The following is a 15,536-nucleotide window of genomic DNA, read 5'->3' as shown; positions in this document are numbered from 1 at the left end:
GTGTGTGTGTGTGTGTGTGTGTGTGTGTGTGTGTGTGTGTGTGTGTGTGTGTGATTTTAGAGAGAGAGGCAGGGAGAGAGAGAGAGACAGAGATGTGAGAGAGAAACATCAACAGGTTGCCTTCCATAGATGCCCTAACCAGGGATCAAACCAGCAACCTGGGTATGTGCCCTGCTCAGGGAATCAAACCTGTGGCCTTTCAGTGTACAGGATGATGCTCCAGCCAACTGAGCCACACAGGCTAGGCTTGGGAGATTTTTAAATAAAATTCCAGATGGTAAATATTTTAGGCTTTACAGGCCAGGCAATCTCTGTTCAGCTACTAAACTCTGCTACTGTAGTACAAAAGCAGATGCAGAAAATGTAAACAAATAGGTATGGCTGTGATCTAATAAAACTTAATTTATGAAAACAAGAAGGCAGCCAGAGTTTATAGACCTCTCCAAAATTAAAGGAAGTAATTAAATCACGGATGTGATCAAATTTTTGTTATAAAAAGACTACTCAGGGCAATGTAGAGTTTATGTTCTCATACCCTTTTCCTTGGAGTAGCTGAAAGAAAAATGCACCATGGTGGGCCAATGGACCTTGGATTTTTTTAAGATGAGAATAATGAGTCCAGGGATTTTCACATAACTCTCTCACTCTCTGTTCCTGTCCCTCAGTCCACTCACCCTCCCAATTCCACTTCCTCCTATATATTCTATCTGTCCCCATTTTGAGTATAGAGTTGCCAGATTTAGCAAATAAAAATCCATGATGCTCAGTTAAATTGAAATGTCAGATAAACAATAAATTTCAGTATAAGTATATCTCATGCAATATTTGAGACATACTTGTACTAAAAATGCATTCATTGTTTACCTCGAATTCATATTTAACTAGGCATTTTATATTTTATCTGTCAATGCTACCAATGGGCCCTTTCAGTCTAAGTTTCTCAGATTCCTAAGGTAACAAGAGAGGACAGAGATCAGCTCAGCCACAGTGGTTGAGCATCGACCTATGAACCAAGAGATCACGGTTCGATTCCTGGTCAGGGCATGTGCCCGGGTTGCGAGCTCGATCCCAGGTCAAGCAGGAGGCAGCTGATCAATATTTCTCTCTCATCATTGATGTTTCTATCTCTTTCTCCCTCTCCCTTCCTCTCTGAAATCAATAAGGATATTTAAAAAAAAAAGGACAGAGATCGGGGAAGCCTGATGTGTAGATTGGGTTGTGGCTGATGGGCATGTGGGCAGCAGCTAGGAATAGGAGAGACGGTAAAGTGAGGCCTAGTAAAGTGAGTATCGAGGTAGATTCCAGCAAAGCCAGAGGTTGAGGGGAAAGGGATGCTGGTGAGAGGTTGCTGAGAGGCCTGTGGAACATGGGCCGGGGCAGGAAGTGAAGTAAGAGTAGGTAGGTGTGGTGGCTTTTAGAATCTCTTCCACTCAAATAGAGCTTTACCACTTTACAAAAGTTGTTTTCATTGACTCTCACAGGAACCCTTCAAGAGGGCATGAGTATTAGAAGTCAAAGGTCTCACTTAAAAATGGGAAAACCAGCCGAAACCGGTTTGGCTCAGTGGATGGAGCGTCAGCCTGCGGACTGAAAGGTCCCAGGTTCGATTCCGGTCAAGGGCATGTACCTGGGTTGCGGGCACATCCCCAGTGGGAGATGTGCAGGAGGCAGCTGATCGATGTTTCTCAAAAAATGGGAAAACCAAAGACTCACCCAGGTCAGGCAAGTTCCTTTACTTAACCCAAGTTAATGGCCCTTCTGAGACTCAAATAAGGCCTTTTGACTGACCTTCACTCCTTTACCTTCTGAAAATGTGTTCTATGATTAAAGACATTAATGATAATAGTAAGAAGAAGCAGCAGCAACTAACATTTATTGAGGACTCACCTTGTGTCAGACCTTGTTCTAAGTGCTCTGTATATTTAACCCACTTATTTCTTTCCTCCTTCACCTCCTCCTCCTTCTCCTCCTCCTCCTCTTCCTCCTCCTCCTCCTTCTTCTTCTTCTGTTTGTTTTATTTTTTTAATCCTCACCCGAGAATATTTTCCCATTGATATTTTAGAGAGAGTGGAAGAGAGAGAAAAAGACAGAGAGAAACATCAATGTGAGAGAAACACATCAATTGGTTGCCTCCTGCATGCACCCTGAAAGTCCTGACAGGGGAGGAGCCTGTAACCAAGGTATGTGCCCTTGACCAGAATGGAACGCGGGACCCTTTGGTTCTCAGGCCAACACTCTATCCACTGAGCCAAGCCAGCCAGGGCCAACTCACTTATTTCTCACAGTATTCTTTTGAGGCAGGTATTGTTATGATCCATACTTAACTAGCACAGAGAAATCGAGCAACTAGCTCATGATAAGAACGAGAATCCAGATCTAGTCATTTCAGTTCAAGAAGCCACATACCTGATAGACACTTGCTCCTTCACCAAACTTCGTCAGGGTCCTCTGCGTCCTCTTCCCAACTCAGCCTTAGCCTTGGTTCCTCCCCTTGGTTCCTTGCTGAGTCCAATTGTAATAAGAATCTTGATAGAATCCCCTACCCTTGATGAAGATCAAATTTCTCATCCCCAACCCTTGGTATCTCTTCATCTTGTCCTATCTAAATTAAGATTCCCATTAAATTGGTTTAGCAAGAATCCTCCTACACTTAACTTCTTCTCTTAGCATGTTTCCATCCACTGACCTCCTCAGTGTGCTCACTGGCTGTAAATCCCCAGATGTCTTTGCTGTATTCAAAGTTGAGTCCCATCTCTCATCCCTATTGTAATAGTCTTAACACCTTTGCAATAGTCCTGAATTAAGTCCTCCTTACCATTTAACAAGCATCAGAATAAACTTTTCTTTCCCACATCTAGCCACTGGAATATGCTGCTTCTTCAGGTCAGAGAATGGAAGGTGTGCAGAATTAGAGGTGTGCGGAAGGAAAGCAGAGTTAGCATGAAATGAGATAAGCTGGGTGACAGACCATCTCATTCTTCCCAGACTCCTCTGCCTTTTCATACCTTAGCACAAGCTGTCACTGAAATGACGTTACTGCTATTCCCCATGCCTCCTAATCCCAAACTCCTATGCACCCTTCATCATCTATTCAGATATCACCAGACAGGGGTGACCTCCACTTTCCTAGGTAGTGTTTAGAACTGCTTTCTCTGAGTTGCAGACCTCTCAAGGCCTGTATTAGAGGACTGCATTGCCATCACTTACAAATCTGTCTCCCTTAATAGACTGTGTAGTCTTCCACATGAGGGTCATACCACCTTCAACCCTAAATTTAAGACTTTTGAAACACTGCCTAATTCTCAGGGCCTTCCACAACAGAAGCTTACTGTGAATTTCAAGGGACAGTTCTTGGTCTTCAGGAGGGGTTCCATGTTGTCATTTAAAACCCCAAGACTCCTCTCCAAGCTGTGTGTCTCAGCTGGTCAGAGCATCGTCCAGTACACCAAAAGGTTGCGGGTTCTGTTCCAGTCAAGGCACCTGCAAGAAGCAACATCCATCTCTCTCTCTCTCTCTCTCTCTCTCTCTCTCTCTCTCTCTAGCACTAAAAACATATCCTCAGATGAAGATTAAAAAATAAAAACAAAGAAAACAAGCTCCTTTCATCTCATGGCTCCACCTTCCCTTGAGGTTCTCTGCATTCAACTGGAAGGGAACAAGGTCCTTCAGTTTTTGCACATGCCAGCCTCAACACGCTGGATAGATCACTGTGCTGGTCCCTTGGTTATAAAGAGATGCATCAGGACTTCATTTTTGTCACTCTCCTGCAAATTATTGTCTAAGACCACAAATTCATGTTTGCTGGTTGGAAGTAGCAGTTTGGCTGTGGTCAATTTCCTTTTTTCCAGGCCACTCAGTGAGACTACATTTCCCAGTCTCCCCTTGCAGTGAGGCTGAGGCCATGTGAGTGAGTTGTGGCCAATGGAATGTGAGCAGAACTGAAGAGTGCTACTTCTAACCAGGTTCATAAAAAGCTTCCATGTGCAATCTTTCACCCCCTTTCTTCATCTTCCAGTTGAATGCAGAGACCTTCAAGGGAGCTCTTCTGTTAACTTTTGCAATGGTGTCTTGTTAGCACTTTCCTGTCAACTTTTTCTGATTGTGTCAATCGGGGGAAGAGACCAATGTAGAAGTCGGTTTTTCAAGAGTTGCATCAAGTCCAACAGCACTTTTCCCCACAAAGACATGTCCTTCTCTTGCTTAAAGCAGCACTAACCGAACAGGAGCTGGGTCCGGTGTGACTTCTCTACCCAGGGGCTAGTTCTAAATTTTACTCCAAATTGAGTGTATTTCTTTACGGAGTCTGTATTTCACAGGCTGTGAAACTACTGACACTGGTTTAGCTAGTCTGGGCGGGGATGAGACTTTCTACCCACTATTCAATTGAACCCATGGGTGTGATAACTGAATCATCCCACAAAATAAAACAAGCCTGAATGTCTTTGACCACAGCTAACAGCAATAAAGGGCAGGGTCCGGAAGCTTTATTTTCACAAGTTAAATTCTTATCTATGACACCATCACAGCCATCCCCGCACCGTCACCCTCCCCCTGCTTCCAACCCAACTTCAGTCTAGGAGGGGTTCCTTGTGTTTTATTCTCCAAAAACAATCCCTTGCAATGCTTAGCATTTGTGGGTGTAATTACCTCTTTCAGCTCAGGAAGGGACAGATCACATTCATTACAGTATCCCAGATGCCTGGCGCGGTTAAGTGACCCGTAGATATATGTATTGACGACGGACTGACAGCCTTCTCCCTGTGATTAACTTAGGGGGGAAGTCAAGAAGAACATAGCCTTTAACTGAGCATCTATCTGAGTTCCATGCTGACTCTACCTTTTCTAGCTTTGTGACTCTGGGAAAGTCACCCAGACTTTCTGAGCTTCTATTTCCTCATCTGCAAAATAAGGATGATAGTAATATTATCCTCCTCCTTCAGAGCAATTCCCAGGAGCAAATGTGATTATGGACTTCTCAGTGCTTAGTGCACATTAGCCAGAGTCAGTTACGTGGTAAACATTTTTAACGTTGATGCAATAAAAAACATTTTATGGTGGAAAATAAGATCGGTAACTTAAAAATGGAGGATATGATCATCTGTATCTTTGCCATGTGTAGTCAGTTTATTTGCGGTAAAAAGTATATCCATAGCATGGAGGAACTTGTAGAAGTGGCAGCAAATAAACACATTTATTTTCTGCCTTACCTTGCCCAGACTATTTTTTTAAAATATATTTTTATTGATTTCAGAGAGGAAAGGAAAGGGAGAGAGAGATAGAAACATTAATGATGAGAGAGAATCACTGATCAGCTGCCTCCTGCACACCCCCCACCTGGGATCGAGCCTGCAACCCAGGCATGTGCCCTTGACCAGAATCGAAACTGGGACCTTTCAGTCCGCAGGCCAACGCTCTATCCATTGAGCCAAACCAGCTAGGGCCAGACTATTTTTTCAAAATATCTTTTTATTGATCTCAGAGAAGAAAGGATAGAAAGATAGAAACATCAATGATGAGAGAGAATCATTGATCAGCTGCCTCCTGCACACCCCACACTGGGGATTGAGCCCACAGCTCGAGCATGTACCCTGACTGGAATCAAACCATGACCTCCTGGTTCATAGGTCTACTCTCAACCATTGAGCCACACTGGTCAGGGCTTGTCCAGACTATTTGACTGCAAGTTCCTTGAGATCCTGGATCCTGGATTATTCATCACTGAGTGCCAAACCCTAGGTCAGGGTTGGGCCTGGGCATATTCAAAATATATTTACTGAATGAATGACTACCTGACCTCAATGATCATCACATTTCCTCCAGCTGTTGCACCCACTCCCTCCTTCACGCATAAGGCCTGTACTGATGCCTGGGAATTAAGTTGCTTTACCTGTATCCAAATTCTGTCCATCTTCCAGCACTTTCTTATGACTCCACCCCTGAATTTTGTTTCCTCCTGGCATGGGATCATATCTAATCACTAATTCTCTGGATTAGCCAAATGACACCCTCATTTCCAAGGGTACCTACAGGTTCTGACTCTTCAGGGATGTGTTAAGGACACTCACCCAGGCAGAACTTCTAGGAAACTGACCCAAGAAAAGAAGTTACCCTCAGGTGGTGGCCAGGGGCTGGGAGGAGGGGAAATGGGGAGTTGTTGTTTAATGGGTATAAAGTTTTCATTTTGCAAGATGAAAATGTACTGGAGATGGTTGCATAAAATGTGAATATATTAAACACTACTGTGCCCTTAAAAATGGGTAAAACAGCTTTTTTCCACCTGCTCTCCCATCCCCTCCGTGTTGCTCCCCCTGCGCCGGGCTGACTCAGAGCTCTTGCTCCTGTAAGCCAATGCCTCTATCATTTCCTTCCAGCTGCCATCAAGTCATCTACTGGGACCTCTTCAGTCCTGATGAGACATTCTCGGATATCTGCCAGATCTGGGTCATCAGAGATAAGCTGTGCCTGAAGGTGGAGGAGATGGTCAGTAGATTAGAGGGTAACACTGATGACAGTCATTGGTGGAAATGCCTCCACCGAAGGCCCCAAGGGCGAAGGTACCCAAAGCACAGTCATCACTGGTGTTGATATTGTCATGAACCATCATTTGCAGGAAACCAGCTTCACAAAAGAAGCGATCAGGAAGCACATCAAAGATGACACGAAATCAAACAAAGGGAAACATGAAGAAGCCACGCCAACCAGGGCTGCATGTTTCACTTTAGCTGCTGGATATTTCCACATAGGCATCCCAATAATGTCACCTAAATAAAATAGCACTTCTTCCCTAGCCGGTTGCTCAGTGGTTAGAGCATCAGCCTGTGGACTAAAGGGTCTCAGGTTCGATTCCAGTCAAGGGCATGTACCTCAGTTGCAGACTTGATCCCCAACTCAGTAGGGACACGTGCAGGAGGCAACCAATCCATGTGCCTCTGTCACATCAACGTTTCTCTCTCTGTGTCTCTCCCCCTCCCTTCCATTCTCTCTAAAAATCAATGGATTAACAAAATGAAATAGCACTCCTGCAAACACTGGTTTTACTCTTAAAGTTTCCACATTAATCCTAATAATATTGTTCTGCCAAAATCTTGGATTACGGTGACTTTAGGTCTGAGATTATCTGGGCAGGCAAATCTTCCCCTTACTGTTTTTCTTTTTCATAGTTTTCTTAACCTAATATTGGACATTTATTTTTCCCAATGAACTGTATGATTATTTTGTTCAATTCCAAGGGGTAAAAAAAACACACCTTTTCATTCTGGTGGAAACTGCATGAAATCAATTTTAAGAGAACTGACTTTTTTGTGATATAAGATTTCCCTTCCAAAAATATGGAAGGCCTTTGCTATTGAAATCTTGATGTTTTAACAAGATAGCAAGAGATCTTCCCCTACACTTTATGTTATTTTTTGTTAGAATTATTCCTAAATAATTTATAGTTTTTGTCACAATTGAACATGGAAAAATATGTTCTTGCTTTTATTTTTAGTTGGCTTTTATTAGAACAGGAAAAAAGCTATGGGTTTCTGTATATTTACCTAACATCCATCCACCTTATCACATTCTCTTAAGATAATATTTGCTATTGGTGTTTGGTAAATAGCCTTTTGCATAGTTAAATAATTTGCTTCTATACTTAGAATATTTATTAGGAATGAATAACTGCTGAATTTTAGCGCCATTTGGTTTATCAATGTAATGGCTTATGTTAATGTTGAACCACTCTTACAGTATTGAAATAAACCTTGCTTATTGTTTATAATTGTTTTGATATAATGAAGGTTTCTATAAGCTAATATTTTGTTTATAATTTTACTCTCTAAATCTTAAGTGAAATTAATTTACAATTATAATTGTAATTAAAAAGTATAAATCATCTGAACAATTTTTTCCTTTTTTGCATTAAAATTATATTGGCTTGAAAACATGAATTTGAACGATTTTTCTATGGCTTGTAGCAGCTAAACCCGCATTTCTAACCAGCTCCCAGGTGATGCTGACGCTGCCAGTCTGTGGACACGCTGAGAGTAGCAGGGGTTTAAATAACTTAACATTGGGAATATCAAACCTTCAGAGGTAAACTAAAATTCAGCTCTGATCCGTTTGGCCCTAGGGCAGTGGTCGGCAAACCGCGGCTCTCGAGCTACGTGGGGCTCTTTGGCCCCTTGAGTGTGGCTCTTCCACAAAATATCACGTGCAGGCTAATGAGTTTGCCGACCACTGCCCTAGGGTCTTCTCATTATTAACATCCCATTGTCTTCATTGGTCTATTCATGTTTCCCATCTCTTCTTTTTTTTTTTTTTTTTTTTTTTAATATATTTTATTGATTTTTTACAGAGAGGAAAGGAGAGAGGTAGAGAGTTAGAAACATCGATGAGAGAGAAACATCGATCAGCTGCCTCCTGCACATCTCCTACTGGGGATGTGTCCGCAACCCAGGTACATGCCCCTGACCGGAATCGAACCTGGGACCCTTCAGTCCGCAAGCCGACGCTCTATCCACTGAGCCAAACCGGTTTCGGCTCCCATCTCTTCTTGGGTCTGTTTTAATAGTTTGTAATTTGCCAGAAAAGCATGCATGTCCTGTAGGTTTTCGTATTCATTGCTGTAGGGTTGCCTATAGTGAATCTCTTAAATCTTTTAATTTCTTGTGTGACTGGGGTTATGACTCTTTTCTCATTCCTAATCTATCTTTTCCCTCTTCAACCTTGCAAATCATTTATCTATTTTATATAGATATATAGTTTATTAATCTTCTCAGTAAACTTTTGGAGTTATTTTTATTAGGTTTTGATTCATTTATTTGTCTTACTATTTTTGTCCTTTCTGTTATTTTTTCTATGTTATTACTTTCAACTTTTACCTTTATTGATTTCAATTTCCTGATTTCTTTTTTAAAGTGTTTTACAAAGACTATTTAGTTCCTTTATTTTTTGGTTTTACTTTTAAAGTGTGAGTGTGTTTTAGAGCTCTAAATGTCCCTCTTAGTACTGCTTTCGAATCCCCATAGGTCTCAATAGAAAATGGTTTCCTTTTCTTTGGTTTCTAGAGCTTTATAGTTCCCTTTTACTGCTTCTTTGATCCAAGAGTAGAAATTGGTTTCTTAATTTGTAACTATTTATGGGGTTTAGGTCACCTTTAATCATGATTTACAATTTTTTATTTTCATGAAAAAATACTTTCTTTATTTGTAGGTTATAAGAAGCCCTTATATGTATACTATATCAAGTTATTTCATTATGTTATTCAGTTCCACTGAATAATGTTTTGATGGGTATAACATTGTATTATTTTGTTGGTCTGAAAGATTCCCCCCAGTTTTATTGACATACAGCAGTGTATCAGTTTAAAGTGTACAGTACAATGAATGATTTTTTTTTAAAAAAAAACTGGTAATACTGGCTAATTATGAGAAAGGTATTTTGACATCTATCATTATAATTCAATATATATAAATTGTTGTTGTTGTTAATCCTCACCCAAGGATATTTTTCCATTGATTTTTAGAGAGTGAAAGGGAGGGAAGGAGGGAAGAGAGAAACATCGATGTGAGAGAGACCATGTTGATTGTTTGCCTCCCGCATATGCCTGACCAGGGCCGGAATCGAACCTGCAACCTGTGTATGTACCCTGACTGGGAATCGAACCTGAGACCTTTTGGTGTACAGGATGATACTCCAACCAACTGAGCCACACCGGCCAGGGCTAGGCTAGTAATTTAATCTGCCTCAGTTTTCCTACCTACCTTATGAAAATCACCAGTATAAAAAGTTAGAATAATAGTAAGCAATTACAGGCGCTAACTACTGTTACTACTTTCTCTTGCCCCAGGATCTGGGAGGACAAGCCTGGAGCTGTTGGCAAACGCCACAGGGCAGGTGAAGACTGAGAAGGAACAACCTCAACATAAAGGAGAGTGAAGTCAAGAGGAGATACCTGGGCCCTGATCACAGGGTTGATCCCTGGAGCAGATGGGCCCTAAAGCTGGTTGCACCCAGGATTTTTCAGACATTAGGCAATAAAACCCTTTTTTGCTTAATATAGACTTGAGTCAGAAAGAGTCTTGAATGATATGCAATGTTAAGCAACGTCCGGGCTAGAAATGTGGGAACCGTTTCAATTCTTCCCTCTCCCTCACTGTCAACAGCCTCTGTGGCAAGCTGCACATTCTGCTTCCTCAATTTCTTTTTACTTCTCTAACTCCGGGGAGAAAAAAGAAAACCAACATCTGCTGAGTACTGGTCATGTACTGGCCGACTGCACTAGGACCCATTCACTTCTTAATCTTGACAACCATCCGCTGAGGAACCTGAAGTGACTTCTCAGGCCACGGTCCCACAGTGAGCCAGCGGCAATTCCAACTCCAGAGTCCACACTGTGTTGATAAACACTTGCCGAGGGCGGTGATAGATGGTGACTAGGCTCATTGGGGTGATCACTTAGTAATGTGTGTAAATGTCTAATCCCGGGCCCGGACACCAGAAGCAAATGTGATATTGTAAGTCAACTGCAATTAAAAACAAATAAATAAAGGTTCACTCGATGAGGGGCAAAACCAAAAACAACACAACAAAAAACGTTTGTGGAATGAACAGCCTCAGGAAGGATTCCTACAGAACTTGTTCCAGGAGGCACCCCACTTGGCACAGGCTGGGGGCTACTTGGTCCTTTTTGAAAAGGGCAATGACCCTAAAGCATTCCGGTCTGTGTCAAGAGTCACACCTACCTGTCCCGGCCCACTTTTCTCTGGTCATCAACCACGAAAGCTCCCCCTTTCTCAGCCCCAAAGCTTGCTGAGCCTGTTTGCAAAGAGAGGAGTAACACTAGGTAAGTTGTGGCCATGTCCTATCCTTTAATCATATAAAGACAAACAAATGACCTGGCGATTTCCTCAGCATGAATTCGCACACACATGGGCACGCATGCCTGGGCACATGATGCATCCGTCCATCTGTCCTCTCAAAAACGGAGTCCTCTCTGAACAGTCCTGTAAAAGGACTTCCACCGCCATTGCTGGGGCCCTCACATTGTCCATGAGTACGGCTTGCCCTATAGGTGCCCCCTTTCTGTTCCTCAAATCTGCTGAGGTCAAGCTGAGACTTCGGCCCTCTCCTGGGAAGCTCCTGCCAGCCCTCCGCACACTGCCAGCGCCTGCTCCTCCTTTGGGTCTCTGCTTTAAGGACACCCTTCCTGCCCACCCTGTCTAAGGTCGGCACCTCTTATTCAGAATCTCAGGCCCTTCCTTGATGGTTTTCTTTGCAACTCTGAGAACAACGTGCAACTATTTTATTCGCTTGTATGTTTACTTGGGTTTTGTTTGTGTTTGTATGTGTTTTTCTCTTTCTCCTTTATTAGAAGGAAACTGAATGGGCATCTTGAGAGCAGGAAACCTGTTTGTTTCTGCTGTATCCCCAGTAGCTCACAGAGGCCTGAGTGTAGCAAGTGCTCAATGTGTATAGAATGTCTCAAAAATATGTATACACGCACTGTGAATCATTATAAAGGTCATGACTATTCAAATACATTTCATTTTCAAAACTGAATTATCAGCTAGTAAAGTATGTGTACATTTTGGGGGCCCCCTGTATTTCTTTAATGAATGAAAAAAGAAACAGACATTAGAACATAGGACTTGGAGGGCTGATTGTACCCCATCACAGATGACCTGGTGGGCCCCTTTCAAACTGCTTGATTGGTATAAATGGGTAAAATCCCCAAACCTTGAATCCTTCTCCTTTCCATACAATTCAGTTGATCCCTGAATTACTTCTACATTCTTTTCCTATTCTTGTGTGGCTGTCTTAGACCATGACTCTAAAGACATTTAATGTTATCTCATGTGATCCTGAACTCTTTCTTATGCCTTTGTCTGGCTTGGCCCCAACTTTGAAGTCATGCTCGTGAAAAAGCCCTACACTTCTTCCAAGGGCTCAGTGTCCAGCTGTGGAGCAAGGCAAGTGAGATGTACTGTGGAGGAGAGGGGGACACAAGGGACTCTGGAAGAACAAAGAAACAGAGCCTTGTCCTGAGGAAGAGCAGGGATGACAGAGGAGTGTTGAAACACAACTCTCTATTGCACATCTCCCATGGATCCAGGTTCTCTCTCCTATTATCTCAATTAATGCTCACCACAGTCCTGTGGTGTTGATGATTTTATCACTATTTTGTTATTAAGAGCACAGTCAGGCACAACATAATGATGTTTCAGTCAAGGGCCCACTGCATAAACCACAGTGATCCCATAAGATTATAATAGAACTGTACACTTTTTTTTTTTTCACTGTGGATATTTTTCCTATTGATTTTTAGAGAGAGTGGAAGGGAGAGGGGGGGCGAGGGGAGAGAGAGAGAGATTTATGTGAGAGACACATGGATTGGTTACCTCCTGCATGCACCCCAACTGGGGCCAGGGATCAAACCTGCAACCCAGGTACATGCCCTTGACCGGGAAGCGAACCTGTGACCCTTCGGTGCACAGGATGATGCTCTATCCACTGACATTTTCTTTATATATATTATTGATTTCAGAGAGGAAGGGAAAGGGACAGAGAGATAGAAACATCAATGATGAGAGAGAATCATTGATTGGCCGCCTCCTGCACGCCCTCCACTGGGGTTTGAGCCTGCAATCTGGGCATATGTCCTGACCGGGAATCGAACCAGTGACCTCTTGGTTCCTGGGTCAAAGCTCAACTGCTGAGCTACACCCAACTGGGCAAAACTGAACATTTTCTATGGCCTAGACTCTAGGCCCTAGAGACATATTAGCTGTGGTAAATTCACATTGCAACACCTTACAATTGCCTACAGTATTCGTTACAGTCACATGCTGTGCAGGTTTGTAGCCCAGGAACAATAGGCTCTACCAGAGAGCCTCGGGCTGCAGTGGGCTATCCCCCTAGGCTTGTGTGTGTGCACTCTGTGATGCTGGCACAATGAAGAAATCTGCCTAGTGATGCATTTCTCAGAAGCTATCCCCATTGTGAAGCAGCACATGAGTGTAACAGAAAACCATGAACTTCTGCGATACGTAGGCTTGGTGGCACATTATTAATCTCCTTTAATGGCCAAATCTCAGCTTTGGGGCTGAGAAATGGGTAGATTTAGTGGCTGATGACCAATTTCCAGAGAAAAGTGGCCAGAACGGGTAGGTGTGACTCTTGACACAGACCACATTATCTACTATAGCAGTGATGGCGAACCTTTAGAGCTCGGCGTATCAGCATTTTGAAAAACCCTAACTTAACTCTGGTGCCGTGTCACATATAGAAATTTTTTGATATTTGCAACCACAGTAAAACAAAGATGTATATTTTTGCTATTTATTTTATATATTTAAATGCCATTTAACAAAGAAAAATCAACCAAAAAAATGAGTTCAAGTGTCACCTCTGACACACGTGTCATAGGTTCGCCATCACTGTCCTACAGGGTCCTTGGGCCAGTTACTTAAGTTTCCTCATCTTTATTCTGGGGATGATAACTAGAGTTCCTATGAATATCAAGTGGTGAAGATGTATCTTGATATATTCACAAAATAAAATGATTTTGTGCTTGGCACATAGTAGGCACACAATAAATCACAGCTTTTCAAAGTGAAGACATTTGCCCAAGATCCTCATAGTGTGGCCTAGAATTTGATGACCTCTTGCTCCAGGAGATCCCAAGCTTATTTTCTATACAGGCTGCACTTGCCACATGTGAGCTCTTCTAGGACAGGGACGATGCTGCCTACCTCCTTGGTCTAGTGACCTATACAAACTAGTGAGTGGTTATTTCTCACACACTAGTCTCTTGAAATAAGACAGCACTTATTATGCAGAAATTGAGTGTTCTGCTGCATGGCATGTGTGAATGTTAGTAGACTAGGCAAATACCCCTTTGAGATAAGCACCCAGGATCCCTTTCCACTATCTTCCTCCTCCAGGAACAACACCCTCTGCACACATGTCTAACCAGGAAGAAGATAAAACAAAGTTTCAGTGATGTGAGTCATTCGAATTTTATGTTCAAACACATGAAAGAAAATACAACTCATTAGAATCACACTGAGGAACAAAGGACATTTTAACCTCAGCTAAATTAACACATTGTTTTGTCCACAACCAGAAACAATTAAGGTTTTTATATACAGTCGTGCATGACTATGTGCCTATCTAATGATCCATTAAGTGATTCATTCCCTCTCCATCCCTCTGCCCATTTCTTAAGAACTGCCATTTCCTATTTCTCTGTTAAATCCATTCTCTCCTTTCCATCCCTGCCCAGCCCTCTTCATCCTGCACTCTCTATGGCAGTGATGGCGAACCTATGACACGCGTGTCAGAGGTGACACTTGAACTCATTTTTTTGGTTGATTTTTCTTTGTTAAATGGCATTTAAATATATAAAATAAATATCAAAAATATACATCTTTGTTTTACTATGGTTGCAAATATCAAAAAATTTCTATATGTGACACGGCACCAGAGTTAAGTTAGGGTTTTTCAAAATGCTGACACGCCGAGCTCGAAAGGTTCACCATCACTGATCTATGGAGTTACCCCTGGAGGGAGCTCCCCGATGTCAGTCTGGCCTTTTAGAATTCAGGCTCCACACTGGCACCAGACAAGTGGCTCCAAAATGCTAGTGGCCATGTCCCTGCTCTTCCCCTAACCCTTCAATATCTTCCCTTGTTCACCCCATCAGCTTTGAACAAAAGCCCCAGTAACCTGGCAAGAGGAAGGTTGGATATCTCTTTAGCATTGTTAAGACTTAACTAAGACCAGCTGCCCAGTTCTTACTTTAAAACATGTTTCAAGTCCTGGCCAGTGTTCTCTGTGGTTGGAGCGTCAGCCCAGGCACCAAAGAGTTGCAGGTTCAATCCCTAGCCCCAGTCTGGGTGTGCGTAGAAGGAAGTCAACCAATTGTATCCCCAGCCCAGGTTGGTCCGGGTGGAAGTGGGAGGCACCCAATTGATGTGTTTCTCTATCCCTCCCTTCCATTCTCTCTTTAAATAAATAATCAATGGAAAAATATCCTCTGGTGAGGATTAACAAAAAACAAACAACAAAAGGCATGTTTCGCCCTAACCAGTTTGGCTCAGTGGATAGAGCGTCGGCCTGCGGACTCAAGCGTCCTGGGTTCGATTCCAGTCAGGGGTGTGTACCTTGGTTGCGAGCACATCCCCAGTGGGGAGTGTGCAGGAGGCAGCTGATCGATGTTTCTCTCTCATTGATGTTTCTAACTAGCGCTCTCCCTTCCTCTCTGTAAAAAATCAATAAAATTTATTTTAAAAAAGGCATGTTTCAAGAACCTTAAACACCTTATGAAGTAAATGAATTATAGAAATCCTTGAAGAGAGCGTGGGGTCAGGGCGTCAGACACCATTGCGCGAGACACCATTACGACGGAGACCGAGGCGCGGCCGGTGACTACTTTCTTAAACTTCATTTCGTTTTTACTAGCAAGAAGAGAGTCCTCTTTCCGTGCCTAGCACAGCCATGGCTCGTGGTCCCAAGAAGCACCTGAAGCGTGTAGCAGCTCCAAAGCATTGGAT

Source organism: Myotis davidii, unplaced genomic scaffold (genome assembly GCF_000327345.1).
Source record: "Myotis davidii unplaced genomic scaffold, ASM32734v1 scaffold449, whole genome shotgun sequence".
Taxonomy (NCBI): domain Eukaryota; kingdom Metazoa; phylum Chordata; class Mammalia; order Chiroptera; family Vespertilionidae; genus Myotis; species Myotis davidii.
Note: the sequence above shows the minus strand (reverse complement) of the source record.